Below are 16,021 nucleotides of genomic sequence, written 5' to 3'. Positions count from 1 at the left end.
AAGTTCAAGGATTTGAGGATGCATAATCTGTGTAAGTACGTCAAATGTAAGTTTATTTAGTTTTATTTTTCTCAGAGTAAATTTCCTCCCAGAAAACAAGGAATCTGTCATAAAAATAGAACAAAGTGGTCAACTTGGATCCTTGACGTATAATCATCAGCTGAGATATTGCAAAATCTTGTTTAATGATCCTGAAGAAAATATTCCTGCTGTTCTGTCTCATAATAAAGATAGAAAATCCAAATTTAGCTAAATTAAAACTAAATTTCGGCTTAATAAGCTTAATATCTTAATTCTTTTTGTCAATTTATCCTTGGTAATTATATCAGAATTAAACATAAAAATTAATTCATTATTCTTGTTCTCAGTGCATGAATATCAATCAATCAGAAGGACAAAGAGTGGAAGCAATAAGAAAATTCTAAGATGAAAATTTAAAACTGAATAGGATTAACTAATGATGGCATACAATATCAATTTAAAGAAAAATTTTCTTTTTTAATGAATATTAATTTGACTCCAAACCTCGCATTTTATTAGATTATTATACTCCATTTTTCTTAATTTTGACAATACACATACACAGGTGTTTTAGTTTATAGGAAGAAACTCAGTATCATTTAAAAAACACAATAAATAAATGTTAACACCAATTTATAAACTACTGTGTATATTAAAACACTTCAGGAAATATTAAGATCTGAGCAAAGAGAAGTCCAAAATTTGTTATATAATTGGGTCTTTGTTTTTACACTGGACTTTAAAATATTACAGGAAAGAGAAAGGAGATAGAAAAGGAAAATATCTAAGAGTAATTTTCTCAGTTGCAGGAGAAATGATTTTACAGTGCAATACACATTTAGAATCAAAGGGAAAAAACCTCAACTCACTGCATTCCTGCTGCTCTTCTTTCTGGAGTCGTGCCAAATGTCATTATTAAGGGTGGCTATTTACATATAGTGCCATAACATGGTAAGCTTAAAGGTTAAAGTCAGTAGTAGAAGGAACTTTATTTTAAAAAGGCCACATTTTAGAAATAGGAAGGCCTTTTTACAAGCAATGTTCAATGAGAAATTAAGGCAATGACCCAAATAATTAAAATAAAACAAACCCTATGAATCTGAGAGAAAAATAGCACGTTGAGGCTTAAATCATCACAAATTACTGTCTACATTCATCAAATTAATGGGGTAATTGCTTGGCATGCACTTTAAATAGGCTACGTATCTTCCAACCGAAGTCATACCTATATGCAGACACTGATTTATTGACTTATGTTTTATTCTTTCCAAATGTCTCAGTGATTGATTTCTTTTAATAAAATGAGCTCATTTTGAATTAAGACACTAAAACTTGAAGATTGGTCTAACTACGTAGTTGTGTTTATTTTCATTTTTTGAAATCCATACATTATAGGGGTCAGACAAATATTGAACTTGTATTGTAGCAAAGGTTGAAACTGAACAAAATTGTATTCATTCACTATCTAACATGTAAACTTGAAACACATGACTCCTAGAGAATGCCTACTATTATTTCTTAAAATCTTTTAAAATCCAATGCGGTCAGAGCCCATGATCTCACATATGTCACAACCATCAAATGTCACATCAAATGTCAGCTGCTGTGCTCTGGCAGCATGTACAGCTTTCTGTTCCAACTGGTTCTTTTGCTTCCTTTCCTCTTTTCCTCTATCCTTTTTCCCTTTCCATCTAGCTCTTCTTTTCTGTACCACAGGAGAACATTGGAAAGTAGGAAATCTCAAAGAATGTAAGAAACATTTACTAAAAATGGGATACTACCTTGCAGCATTGAGTGGTTTTTTTTGTTTTTTTTTCCATAATATTTTATTGTCAAATTGTTTTCCATACAACACCCAGTGCTCTTCCCCTTAAGTGCCCTCCACCATCACCACCACCTCTTTCCCCCCTCCCTCTTCCCCCTCAACCCTCAGTTCATTCTCAGCATTCAACAGTCTCTCAGGTTTTGCATCCCTCTTAGCATTGAGTGTTTAAGCCCAAAGTTATTTACAACTCTTTGAAAAAAGTAAAATTCAAATTCTAAACACTATGGTAATTTTAAAGCAAAAAAAAAAAGAAGAAGAAGAAGAAGAAGAAGAAGAGTTCTGCAAGAACTAAACCACTGTAGAAAGAAACTAAAACCATTTTTAATTATGAGAAGGAGTCTGGCTGTGGCCCGGGTCTGAGGCAGGAGCACCGGTGAGAACCGGAATGAAACCTAGAAAGGGTTTTGATAACGTTTTGCAGCAGAGGTTGTTAAACTTGTGACACTAATTGAACGTGTCTGGGAGATAAAATTCTTACCATCTCCCAAACTCTCCAACTCTTGTTGCATGAGCAATGGTCACATTCCTTTCAAGGCCCACAAAGTAGCATGGAGGCAAAGGCATAAAGTTGAGGACTTTGGTAGTTAAATATATCCCCTCTGCCAGACACATTGAATCAGAGAGAACTAGAGTCATAGACATACAAAAGACCTTAATTGTAGATTTAGTAACATGATAAATACTAGCATTATGTAAGGGGGACTGGTGACCCCTGTAGTGAAGTGAGAGGATTCAACATGGAAATCTAAGAGACAGGATAGGTCAATTCCAGGTACAACTTGCAATTTGCCCATCTTCAACTACTTATCAAATGACACCGGGAAGGCTTATGTGACCTTTAATTTAAATCACACTGCAGACTATAGGAGCATATTATACACCTGTTATTCTAGATAAAAGATGTCCACTGGACACTGCAGGTAAGGTTAGCCTAGATAAAGCAACAAAGGTGAAAAATTAAAGTGTCGAGGTCAGTACCCTTTAAGTCTAAAATTAAGAGATTGGGTAAAAAGGATTGATATGAAAATTAAAATAGCACTCATGTGAGAACAGATCACAGACAAATCTACCCATACAAAGTGGATAAGCACAAGTTTTTGAATTACAAATGAATATACCGGAAATCACATTATATTTGCCTAGTTTGCTAAATAGTGTTGCATCCAGTCCTGAAATGTTATTGGAGAAAATTAAATCCTTCTGATTTGGCAAGGAACAGTAACATCTGTACAGCTCAAAGGGAAGATTACTAATTGAGTCCTTTTCCACATATAAAGTGCAGTTTAGCCCCACCCACCCAAAGATTTCTACATTCCTATTATATATTATTTCCGTAGCTCATTACTGGGATAAGTAAATGGGGACCAGTCACACTGGTAGGCATTTCAGAGTTCACACTGAAGGGCAATAGGGATACATAAAAACAGTCGTGGACTTAACCTGTGCTCATTTTTATAAATCAATAGATTTATAAAGCAATTGCTGCTTTCTGGGGACTCTTAGATGGGGCAAGTGTTGGAAATTTCTTCTTGCCTTCATTCTCCATCCTTTATATCCCAACTTTGAATATTGTAAGTCTTAATTTTGATGCAAATTATTATACATTTCCTAAGAATAAACTGGACAATAATAGATGGGCAAAGTTCATGCAAACGTATTCAATTTTACTGTATAGACAAAATTTGTGAAAATATATGAATTTTAATATTGAAGGATAGTTTATCAGATGGGCAGATAATATAAAAGTTACCTAACCTTCAGAATTGAGGTAACTGCTTGGATTTCTGTATGTTTTCAAATTCACAGACTTAATAAATGGATAAATTTGAACCCTTGGAATAATGTGTTTTTTTAAATATCTCCAAAGTTATTCATATTTTCACTATATAGAGTGAAACCGTGGTTTAAAAGATAAAGTTAATTCTCCCTAAAGACTGAGTCATGAAAACACTCATTTTATAACACCTGTTAAATCTTACTACTAAATAAGTGGAATTCATCAAGGAACAAAGCAGAAGAATCTTTTGTTCTTATGGGACCAAGGGTTTAGGGCTTGTTTGCATATGATGAAAGGAGAAATAAACCAGTCTAGCTACATTTAATTCAAATAATGGTCATAGTCTAACTAATCCAAGGGAAGTATATGGTTTTCAAGTTTTTTGTTTCTCGGTTCATATGTGGCATTTGCACAAAGAATATTCGAATCTTCAGTGAACAGTTTCATATATCCTCATGTAATCCACCTGCCACCTTCCATCAAATGACAGAATAGTTTCAGCCAGTCAGAATCCTATCTGATGGTCTCTGATCAATGCCCCTGGTGAAGATAATGACTATTTTTTACCTGTTTATTTAAATTTTTATTTTAGTATTTTAATTTAAATTTTAGTTAACATGCAGTGCAATATTGGAATAGAATTCAGTGATTTGTCACTTACATACAACACTTTATGCTCATCACAAGTGCCCTTCTTATTCCCCATCACCCAACAAGCCCATCTTCCACAACACTTTATGCTCATCACAAGTGCCCTTCTTATTCCCCATCACCCAACAAGCCCATCTTCCACTTTCCTCCTTCATCAATCCTCAATTTGTTCTCTATCATTAAGAATCTCATGGGGTTTGAGGGGCACCCTCAAACATAAACTGAGGGGTGGCTCGGTTGGTTGAGCAACCAACTCTTGATTTCAGGTCAAGTCATGATCTAGGGACATGGAACAGAGCTTGCACTGTGTTCTGTGCTGGGTAGGTATGGAGCCTACTTAGCATTCTCTCCCTCCCTCTCTCTTTGCCCCTCCCCCATGCACATGCTCATGTGCAAACTCTCCCTCAAAATAAACAAATATACTCTAGAAAAGAGTCTCTTGTGGTTTGTTTCCCTCTCACTCCTCCCTGCTTCCCATGTATTTTCCTTTTTTATTTCTGATAATAACTATTTTTAATTTCTATCAGCAAAGATTAGTTTTGACTGATCTGAAATTTCTTACATTTCCCATTCCGTGATATATCTCTGTTTTGCATGTAGCTATTTTTCTACTTATTGCTATGTTGTATTCAACTGTATAAATACAAGATCATTCATTTCTCCATTCAACTGATAAAGGTCTTCAGGATTAGGTCTAGTTTTGTAACACTGTATATAAAGCTTCAAAGAAGTGTGTGTACGTCTTTCGGTGGGTTTAGGTGTTCCATTCATATCTGTTAGGTGTTCCCTTCTGAAAAATCCAGGGTCACAGGTCATGAGAATATGTAATGCTGAAGTGGTTTCTGGTATGATTGCACTAATTTACAATCTTGCCAGCATTGTCTAAAAGCACAGCTATTCAACATTCACATCAAGGTTTTCCATACTCTCATCAAAAGTTGGAATTTTCTGTCTTTTGAATTTTAATTATTCTGGTATTTGTGTAGTGGTATCTCATGTTGGTTCTAATTTGCATTTTGCTAAAGAAAAGTTATGCTGAAAATAAGTTTATATGTTTATTGGCTATTGAAATAGTATTTTTGTGAATGCTTTTTTCTTTCTCATTTTATTATCCTTGTCTTTTTCCAGGTATAATAAGGTTTCTTAAATATGTTTTACACAGCATCAATTTATGTATTAGAAAAAATGCAAGTATTTTTCAGAAAAGTATAATAATACACATGGCTTGTTTTCATTCTCTTAATTGCATATTTTCATGAACAGAAGTTCTTAAATTCACTATCATCCATTTGGTTAATGTTATCTTTCATAGGTAATACTTTTTAGGTTCTATTTAAGAAAATTTTATTCCAAGTTGCCACAATTTTATAAAGACATTCTTTTCATTTATTTCCATAAGCTTTAATGCCTTGCATATCAGTTTTAGGTTTACCAACCATCTGAAATTAGTTTTTGTGTGCAGGAAATTAAAAATAAAGATTCATAGTTTTCAATCAAGGATAGCCAATATCCAGTGCAATCCATAGATTGCATGTTCCTAACTGAAATGAAATGGTTATTATTGTAAATTAGGTGACCATATTTTTGAATTTCTGTTTCTGGATTCTCTATCGGTTCCATTGGTTATTTGTCCATCTATCCATCCATAGCTACATTGTTTTAGTTATTATAGCTTCATTATTTGTTAGCAAGTCTGGTCATGTAAATTCTGCAAATTTGTTCATATTTAAGATTAACCTTTACATTTTGGAATAAGTATGTCAAACCTCCAAAAAACAGTCTTGGGGCACCTGGGTGCCTCAGTCGGTTAAATGTCCATGTTTGGCTCAGGTCATGATCTTGTGGTCTGTGCGTTCTAGCCCCGCATCTGGCTCTGTGCTCATGGCTCAGAACCTGGAGCTTGCTTTGGATTTTGTGTCTCCTCTCTATCTGCCCCTCTCCACTTTTCAGGTCTCCATCTCTCTCTCAATAAATGAATTAAAAGGGTTTTTTTTTTTTTTTAACTAAAAAACAATCTTTATTGGGCTTATTTTCCAAAAATAGACAGACAATACAGATTGAACTCTGTTCAGAATAGGTTTTAAGCACTCTTCAGGCTTTGTATGTCTGTATTTCCATCTTAGAGTTAAGGGATAGTTCATACAAGATGTGCCCATTTTGTGTTTCTTTGGAATATCTGAGATATTGACCAGGCTCTTTATAGCTTCATATCGTCTGGACCCCATCCTCTGTCTCCTATGTAGCTCATGGTTGCCGAATATTTGTTTTGCTTTAGTGTCCCCACAACCTCTTTCTGTTGGAATTCTTGGTGTCTCAGCCTATGCATAATTTACATGTAAGCTAATTTTTGAAGAGGAGAGAACTGCTTAATTTGAGGTTAATTTCATCAATTTTTTCCCTCCCTATAATTTTCCCCTCTGGATCTAGCTGCTTTAGCAATCGTAAACTTGAATATCAGTTTCTGCAACTCATTTCTCTTTCTGGAAAAGTCTTTCCCTTTTCTAGATTTCTCCATCTTCATACAGGCATACATTGATATTCTTTATAATGAAATATATATAGACAACCACATGCATATACATACATGCACTCAAGCAAAAACATGCCTCTTCACATTGCTCTCCAGATATTTACCCATTTTCCTATCTCTTTCACCCAAATCTCTTTGAAAGAACTTTATTCTCTCCAGTTTGCCACCTCTTTTCTCTTCTTAACTGACTCTATCCCATACCTTGTCACTCATATTGCTTTTCTCAAGATCTATAATGACCCTTATATTGCCAAATTTTATGGTTGTTAGTATGACATCAGCTTGTCAACATAATTTGACAATTTTCTACTTTCTCTAATAACAAAAATATCACATTGCTCTTACATATATTTAATTTTTTTTATTCACTGAGTGGACCACTGTCTGTAAAAAAAAAAAAATAGACTAAAAAGAGCTATGTTAGGTGCCTATTACAATAATCCCTAAGTGAGTTACAGTTTTAGACATAGGTGCTAGAGAAGTGTAGAAATACATGTCTGATTGTATCATTGGACCCATTTTCTATGTAGAGTGGAAATAAAAAACTCCACGGGCTGGTGAGGGAAAAGGAATGTCTAAAAATGGTTTAATTTTTAGCTATGGTAAATAGCCATAATAGCTGTACTTTGAGTATGACTGGGTACTATTAAATGTGGGTACCATTGACCAAAATGGAAAATTGGGAAAGGAGCATATGTGGGAAAAATTAAAATTTCTCATTTAAGTATACCAAGTAGCAGTTAGGATATTCAAGTCTCATGATAAAGATATGGATATTTGAGACATAAATTTGAAAGTCATCAAAATATAATGTGATCCATAGGAAAGTACCTATGGAAAGAATGTAGATAGTAAAGAAACGGAAAGAGGATTGAGCCTTTGTTTTTTTTTTCTCAATATTTATAAGTAGAACTCAGAAGGTGAAAGAGTTACTGATTCCTCCAAATCCACATGTACCAGCATCTGGATCTGAGATTCCATCCTCAGAAAGTACTGAGTCACCTGCGGACTGGAGTATTAAAACATACCGATCTTCATGATCTGGACAAATCATTTGAAAAAGAGGACTAGGCTCCAGGTCTTCCCAGCATTGTAGGGCAAGAGAAATTACTTTGCCTCAAAGTATACAGAATCTCAAATTCTCCACTTAGTTGTGTTTTTCAAGCAGTCTTATCTATTAGCTTCACCCTGGCTACATTGTTGCTCATGTTGGAGCTGATAACAATAAAAAAAAATGTCTGAAAAGAAAACCCCTAAGTCAAATGATGAAAACTTGCACCACATTTTAATGAGTGGCTGGTCTGTGACTTTTACTTCCCTGTATCATCTGCTGAAAACAAAGATTTTTCTTTATATCTATGTCTGTGTCAGTACATTTATTTACTCTCCTTTTCTAGGCAGCAGGAATAGTAGGCAATGATGTTCTCATGGTTCTCCTGTCCCCTAAAACTAGAGTACAAGAGAAGTTATCACAAAATAAAAGTATTTGATTTTTCTCACCTTTTAATTTAAAAAAATGGGCATAAGAAGAATTCAGAACAACACTGGGCTAGGCAGAGCAAACAATCAGTGATGGGAATGAAAAAAGATTTTCCTGGCTGGAAGAGATAAATGAGCAAGCAAAAATTAAAAACAAAACAAAAGAAAACAAACAACCAGACATACTCTCTACCAAGCTGTATAAAGAGAAACATGAAGTACAAGTGGATCACAGACCTGGGTCTGTTATGTTAGAGAAAGCAATCAACACCTTTAGATTGCTAAATTTTTTGGTGGGGGGAGGAATGTGTTTAGGCTAGCTTGTGGAATATAATGGGTTAACTTCTTTTGGGATGTAACGGGTTAACTTACCGAATGTTTTGTTGCCAGCTGTTCCCCCACCCCTTTTCTATGGTCTGATCAAGGCCACGCCTACAGAAAATTGCTTGGTCACTGTCCCACTATGATTGGTTCCCATCAAATCACTATGGTCATTTAGAAGAACAAAGAAGAAACTTGATTGGTTCCTATAAAAACTGGTGATCGCGTGTCACAATGAAATTGGCTAACACAGAATCCTGTGTATGCCTATATAATCTCAATGTATCCATTGTTCGGGGTCATTCTCTGCTCCTTATCATCTGGAGTTCAGGTTTGGTCTAGCCTTAAATAAAGTTTTGCCTCACTTCCATTAGGCTTTGGTGATCTCTTCAACATCAAGCTATAACAGAATGTTGTGAAAGTTTAGCGGTGACCTCTGATCACAAGTAGGGCTTCCCTCAACCCTCGGATCCCCTGTCGCTCTCTGAGGTATCACAATGCCATGTGCCTGTGAAGACACAAGCCTTTTCTGGATACAAACAATTTAGTTTGGAGGCTACAAACCTTGTTATTCCTCTTCCTCATTCTGTGACTGTGCTACTCATTCTTCACAGGGTGGGTCATTTTCTGCAGGACTGTAGACACGTGAGCCAACTGTGATGTTTAATAGCTGCCCACCTGAGAGTAGAGTACTTGATAAGGAGACTGTGGGAATGAGGAGCTTGCTAACTACATGTCCCACCCGAATACTCTGAACCAACTTAGTCAACACCGTTACTGGGGAAATCATCTTTACATCATGTGGAAATGTGTGAATGCATTTAAACGTGGACATCCTGAACACCAAAACAAGCCTAAGGCAAAGAAATTCAAGATTCTTATACCCTTGGCTTTAAAGTTCATTTTGGAAGTTAAAAGAAATATAATTTTAAAACATTCAAGCATTATTGATAAATATTAACTTTTTATATGGACTTATATTGCATTCAATAAGTGCTAGGATTAGATTTTAAATCAACATTTTCTGTTTTTATTATTTTCAGATGAGATATTCAGATATGAAGATAACTCAAAGCAATTTAGATCCCTACAGCCTAATTAAAAACGGAGAAGAAAACTGAATTAACATCAGTGTTTCTTTGCAAATGGGAAATTAAGGCTAACTTAGTAGCAATTATCTCTGGGTATTGTGACCAATGGCATCAGGCAAAACTATATTATGTTAACAATTTAAGATTATTAGCAGGCCCTGGTTTTATAAAAGTAGAAAACAAATGTAGACAATATCTCCTGAGCTGATTATGATTGCTTCTACTTTAGCTTCTTTCCTGCTGATTTACAACTCCTCTGTTCTCCAATACATTAAATTTGGTTTATAAAGCATGTTAATTCAGATAAAAGTATCTTGTATTCTATATATGCTCAACTGTCACAACAAAGTAATATTAATGTGCTTGTAGGTATTTGTGTATGTACATATGCACATATATGTATGTATAATTATGTGTATGTATAAATAATATATATATACAATTTTCTTAAAAGAAATAAACATTGAGAAAAGATAGCAACGAAATGGACGATCTGAGTATCTTAGGAGCAAATAAAAAATTTCAAGAGCATATGAACTTTATTCTGAGTCAATACTGGTGGGAGATTGACTACACTGTATCAGAAAAAAGACCACTGGGAGTTGTCAACATGGAAGCGACTGGTGATCAAAAAATAATAATCTTGGTGGCAAGGGGAAGATGGAACTCAAGTAGAGGCTTGAGATAAGAATGAGAGGTGATCAAAATGAGAGTAATTAAAATGATTCTTTAGAGAAGAGGAAATTGTGTTCCATTAATTTTCTGGCATGTTTAACAACCTACGACACAATAAGAGACAGTTTTGGAGTAAAACAGCTTTAGAAATGAGGAAGTAAGGGCACCTGGGTGGCTCAGTCAGTTGAGCGTCCGACTTTAGCTCAGGTCATGATCTCACAGTTCGTAGGTTCGAGCCCCGTGTCAGGCTCTATGCTGACAGCTCAGAGCCTGGAGCCTGCTGCAGATTCTGTGTCTCCCTCTCTCTAACCCTCCCCTGCTTGCGCTGTCTCTCTCTGTCTCTCAGAAATAAATAAAAAACATAAAAAAAAACAAAAACAAAATTTAAAAAAATGAGAAAGTAGATTTATAATTGAAACAGACTTTTAAGATAGACTGACGAATGGAGACCTTTAGGATGTATCTACAGGTATAAGGAAGGGAAGAATCATTTTGTAAGACTTGTCTCTTTGTGGAGACAAGTTGACTTGGTAAAGGCCTTCTTTGGGTCTTTTTTTAATAGGACCTACACTATGTAACTTTTTAAACAGCTGCTTGTCTTGGCTAAAACAGGCTATAGGAATAATATGTTCGTAACTGCTAATTCATCTCACAGTCTTTTCCAGGGCTGGGGGAGAGGGAGGCAAAACCAAAATTGATTCTGAATCAGAGAAAAACAATGAGTCAGACAAGGAAATATATCCAAAAAGCATATGGTTTCTCTGACAATACATGTCTCTCTCCACCCCTAGGCAGATACTAGATATTGAACACACTCCCAGAGGACAATGGGCTCAGCTGTTAGCCCTTTTGGGGTTACTTAACAAGAAAAAAATATCTTCATCAGCCTATCTGTTGGTCACTCAGGGTAATGTTTGGCTAACACTTAACAGTTCCTATTTTATTTCTCACCTATTGTATCACTCAGCATTAATACTACTAAGGACTACGTGCATTTTTCTCTGCCTTGATTTAGGTATTTTCTCTTTCTAAGATGAATTTTTTAATGAGGTTGACTTGAATGCAAATGGTATGCACTCACATTATCCTAAGGTTTTTTGGAGGTTAGATGCATCTAGGATTTGTTTCTTTTTCAGTGATGGGATTTGATCTACATTTTAAGTTTGTGTGGGTTGGATAGATGAAGGCAAACTTGCCTCCTGAGATCAATGTTTCCTGCAAAACAAGTGGCCACTCCATGCACCCTCACTGCCCAGTCAGATGTCATATTGAATTTAGGAGTATGATTCTGAGACAGAATTAAATATCATCCTGTCATGCTTCACCATCTGTTCATAAACACCCCACATAGATTTTGAAGGGAGGGGTGGTTGGTTAGGGGTAGAATCCACTTTGGAGAATTTGATATCACAGATGTCTATGTCTTCATCTCTCTGCATCCATTACTGGTATGACTAAGGATTTCCACCCACTTCATTGTAAACAATGACAAAATCTCATTTCATCTCATTTTTGCATATTTTAAAGTGATGTCTTAGGAGTTTTATTTTATTTTCTTAAATATGAAAAATTTTCCTACTTAAGAAAAAACTCAGCGTTCCCTAGTGCTCAGGAATGAGTTGATTACTTGTCATAATTCTAAACAAAAAGATAAGATCATTTAAATGGGATTTCAAGGTTTGAGAGGACTGTTAGCATTCAGACTAGAACCACAGCTTTTTACTGTTATCTGAGCTGATCAGTTAACAGAAATAGGTCATTAGACCAACTACTAAGCCTTTCATTAATACACAAATAAGCCAGAATAATACGAATATTTCCACATTTGCCTAAAATGTGTGTAGAAAATAATGTTCAAACACTAACTTCTGTTTTCTATATTACATTACTAAATTTTCCTGAATGCATGTTGCACTTCTATTTAGTGATATAAACATACTGAGGACAGAACATAGGAGGCAAAAACTAAAATCACAGTTGGTTATGGAGTATAGTCAGGTCCACTAACTTTTGATAGATATTTTCCAGTTCCTTTTTTTATCTTTTAAAAAATTCTTAATGTTTATTTATTTTTTAGAGAGGGGGCGGGGAGAAAGCATTAGTGAAGAAGAAGAGAGAGAGAGATACGGAATCTGAAACAGGCTCCAGGTTCTGAGCTATCAGTACAGAGCTCGATGTGGGGCTTAAATTCACTAACCACAAGATCATGACGTGAGCCAAAGTCAGACGATTAACCAACTGAACTACCCAGACACCCTTTTCCAAATCTTTTCCAATTTCACTTTGCTGTACTCGGGGGGGGGGGGGGGGGGGGGGGGGTGGGGACAGTCCTGACATTCTTCTGATTGCCGTACTGCCTCTCCTGTGGTGCCTTCTTCTACCCTCCTGGTCTTTTTCCCCACTCAGCTACAAACTGGGAGCCGTCCTTGATGTCGTCACTTCCTCCATCACCCCCACTTCCAATAAACACAGATTCCATTTTTTTCAGACTCTAGAGTTTCATTTATTCTTTATTTCACTATTTTGGCCCAAATCACCAAAATCTGTTGTCTGACCACTATAATTGCTATTTTTTACTGACATCCCCCAATGAACTCACACTTCTCAGAGCCACACGCTGTCAGTGTTTATTGAGTGATACTGTTATCATTCCTGTGATTACTCTAGTTAAAGGCCTTCACATCTGAAAAACCCTTTAAATGATAGCATCTACTTTATGGCTATCATTCCATATCATAATTTTCACTGCCTTCCTTCCCAACATATTTTCACGTTGGTCACACATTTGTGTTCATGCAGGCATTCCTTAGGGAAAAATATGGTATGTTCTTTCTGCATTCTGGGATTGCTTTACTTACTATCTTAAACGGTGTTTCCGTACTTTTATGTTGACTCATTCTGATGTGACATTTAAATATCTGATTAAATGTTACTTTATAATTATACACTTACAGATCTCTAAAATAGATTGAGTGGCCAGAGTTTATAAACTCAAAACATGCTGTGTTTTACATGTCCTAAAATGTATAACACACTCCATAATTTGTTTGACTGTCTAGCAAATTACAGTGTAAGCTTTACAAAGGAAGGGAGGCTATGTCTGATGCACAAGTGTGTTTCCAGCATTGGTTTGGTATAGGCTCCACAGGAGATGATCAAATGATGAATTAATAGATCTTGACTTAGGGGTGCCAGGGTGGCTCAGTCGGATGAGGGTTAGACTTCGGCTCAGGTCATGATCTTGTGGTTCGTGGGTTCGAGACCCATGTCAGGCTCTGTGCTGACAGCTAGCTCAGAGCCTGGAGCCTGCTTCAGATTCTGTGTCTCCCTCTCTCTCTGGTCCTGCCCTGCTCATGCTATCTCTCTCTCTCAAAATTAAATAAAACATTAAAAAAAATTAAAAATACATCTTGACTTAGAATTTACTTGAATTTTGGAAAATATGACAATACAATTGAAGTTAATTCTCCCAAAGAATTAATAATTGTTCTTTATGGTAAGAAATATCTTTCATCTCACAAAAATTTTCATTTGCTGTGTACTGGTATAATCTCAGAATAAGGTAGCTTATTAGTTTTAAAAAATCAGTAAAACACTACAAGAGTATCTGTAAAAGCATTAAAAATTCTGGGATGAACACACCACTTTACAGCTGTTTTTTTAAAAATTAACTTACATTGAAAATAGCGGGTTTAACAATAATAAACCCAAATGACCAAGATAGTGAGAACTAAAAACAAAAACAACAAACAAGCTTTGAAAATAGGAAAGCAAAGGGATGAAAGAAATAAAGTAAGTAAATATATTGATATTATGGGAAACTGTGAATTAGGCTGAGATTCTTCAAATATCTCAAGTATTAGATGAGCCAATTTCTTCTGAAATTGTAAGATGTCAATGAAGCTAACAATAGGATAAATCATATGATACAGAAAGTAGAGGGGTGCTTGGGTGTCTCAATCAGTTGAGTTTCTGACTCTTGATTTTGGCCCAGGTTATGATACTGGGTTTGTGGGATCAGGCCCCATGTTGGGCTTCTGTCTCGGAAGGGAATCTGCTTGGGATCTCTCTCTCTCTCGCCCTCTACTCCTCTCACCTTCTCTCTTTCTCTAAAAAAATATAAAAATGTAAAAACAAAAACAAACGAACAAACAAAACCAGAAAGTAGGTCTATGGTAGTTTGCATTATACCTTTGTACTGGTAAATTGTGCCTTCTCCCTTTGATAGTAAATTTTCTGTGAAGAGAAATGAACTGAAACAGACAGACTCAAAATAGAACTGAGATTAAACCTATTATGTTTTAAACAAGGGAATAATTAAAAAGTTTACCTTCAAAATAAAAGAACTCCCAAGACACTATCTGTCACTAGCTACAAGAATCTGGGAGCCAGGCTTAAAATCTCACAAAGGAGACTAAAGACTTCCTCTCAGAAACACTTAACAGCCTAAGGAAATAAAACAAAACAAAATAAAATTTAAAGACACTCCCTTTTATCTTTAGATATCCTTTCTGTAAGGGACTAGAAAGATCACTACATACGACCAAAAACAAAAGAAAACAAAACAAATCAGAAAATCTCATCAACCTACCCAGAACTTCCTTTATTTTTTTTAATTTTTTTAAATACTTTATTGTCAAATTGGTTTCCATACAACACCCAAGTGCTCTTCCCCACAAGTGCCCCCCTCCATCACCATCACCTCTTTTCTCCCCTACCCCTTCCCCTTTTTTTAGTATTTTATTTATTTTTGAGACAGAGAGAGACAGAGCATGAGCAGGAAGGGGCAGAGAGAGAGAGGGAGACACAGAATCTGAAGCAGGCTCCAGGCTGTGAGCTAGCTGTCAGCACAGAGCCTGAGGCGGGGCTCGAACCCATGAATATGAGATCATGACCTGAGCTGAAGTTGGACACTTAACCGACTGAGCCACCCAGGTGCCCCCTACCCAGAACTTCCAATGAGCTTAGATACAGTCTTACTCATATATGAAGAGAGAGGCAAGGCTGAGCAGACATTTGAAAGAAACTTCTAACATGAGACAAAGATATCAAAGCAAGCAGATCCATGAAAGGAACCCAGTGGAAGAGAGAATTCAGGGAATAGAAAGAAAGAAAGACAAGAGGTGGTAATTAAATAAATAGCATTAACATCCTGAAGAAAAGAATATTCATTAATAGGCTATCCATGTAAAATACTAGTTAACTTTATAATGGAATCGTATTAAAGACTTGCATAAGACTTTCTACAAGTAATAAGCAACATTCCTTTTCTTTTTTTCTTTTTTAATGTTGTTTTTTTTTTTTTGAGAGAGAGAGACAGGGTGTGAACCAGGGAGGGCAGAGAAAGAGGGAGACATAGAATCTAGAGTAGGCTCCAGGCTCTGAGCTGTGAGCACAAAGCTCAAGGTGGGGTTAGAACTCATAAACCATGAGATCATGACCTGAATTGAAGTTGGATGCTTAACTGACTGAGCCACCCAGGCATTTCAACAAGCTAAATTTCTAAATGAGCTGAAAGTACAGAGAGGAGAGTTCTACTTCTTGTGGAAAGTTAAGGTGTATCTATTACAGATACATGAAAAATTTGGCAAACTGAAAATGAGTCTATTATTAATTTTAATTGTACATGTAAGGGAAGAAAATAATATGAT

At 35.8% G+C, this 16,021-nt stretch overlaps 2 pseudogenes; both read left to right on the top strand.

Annotated features, from left to right (window-relative positions):
• Nucleotides 1–2,746: 2,746 nt before the first annotated feature.
• On the top strand, nt 2,747–9,725 carry LOC115291090 (annotated as a pseudogene).
• Nucleotides 9,726–10,179: 454 nt separating this feature from the next.
• Nucleotides 10,180–16,021, top strand: part of LOC115291089 — a 98,634-nt pseudogene continuing 92,792 nt past the window's right edge.

Source organism: Suricata suricatta, chromosome 5, assembly GCF_006229205.1.
Source record: "Suricata suricatta isolate VVHF042 chromosome 5, meerkat_22Aug2017_6uvM2_HiC, whole genome shotgun sequence".
NCBI classification, from domain to species: Eukaryota; Metazoa; Chordata; class Mammalia; order Carnivora; family Herpestidae; genus Suricata; species Suricata suricatta.
This window is presented reverse-complemented; position numbering and strand designations above follow the sequence as displayed.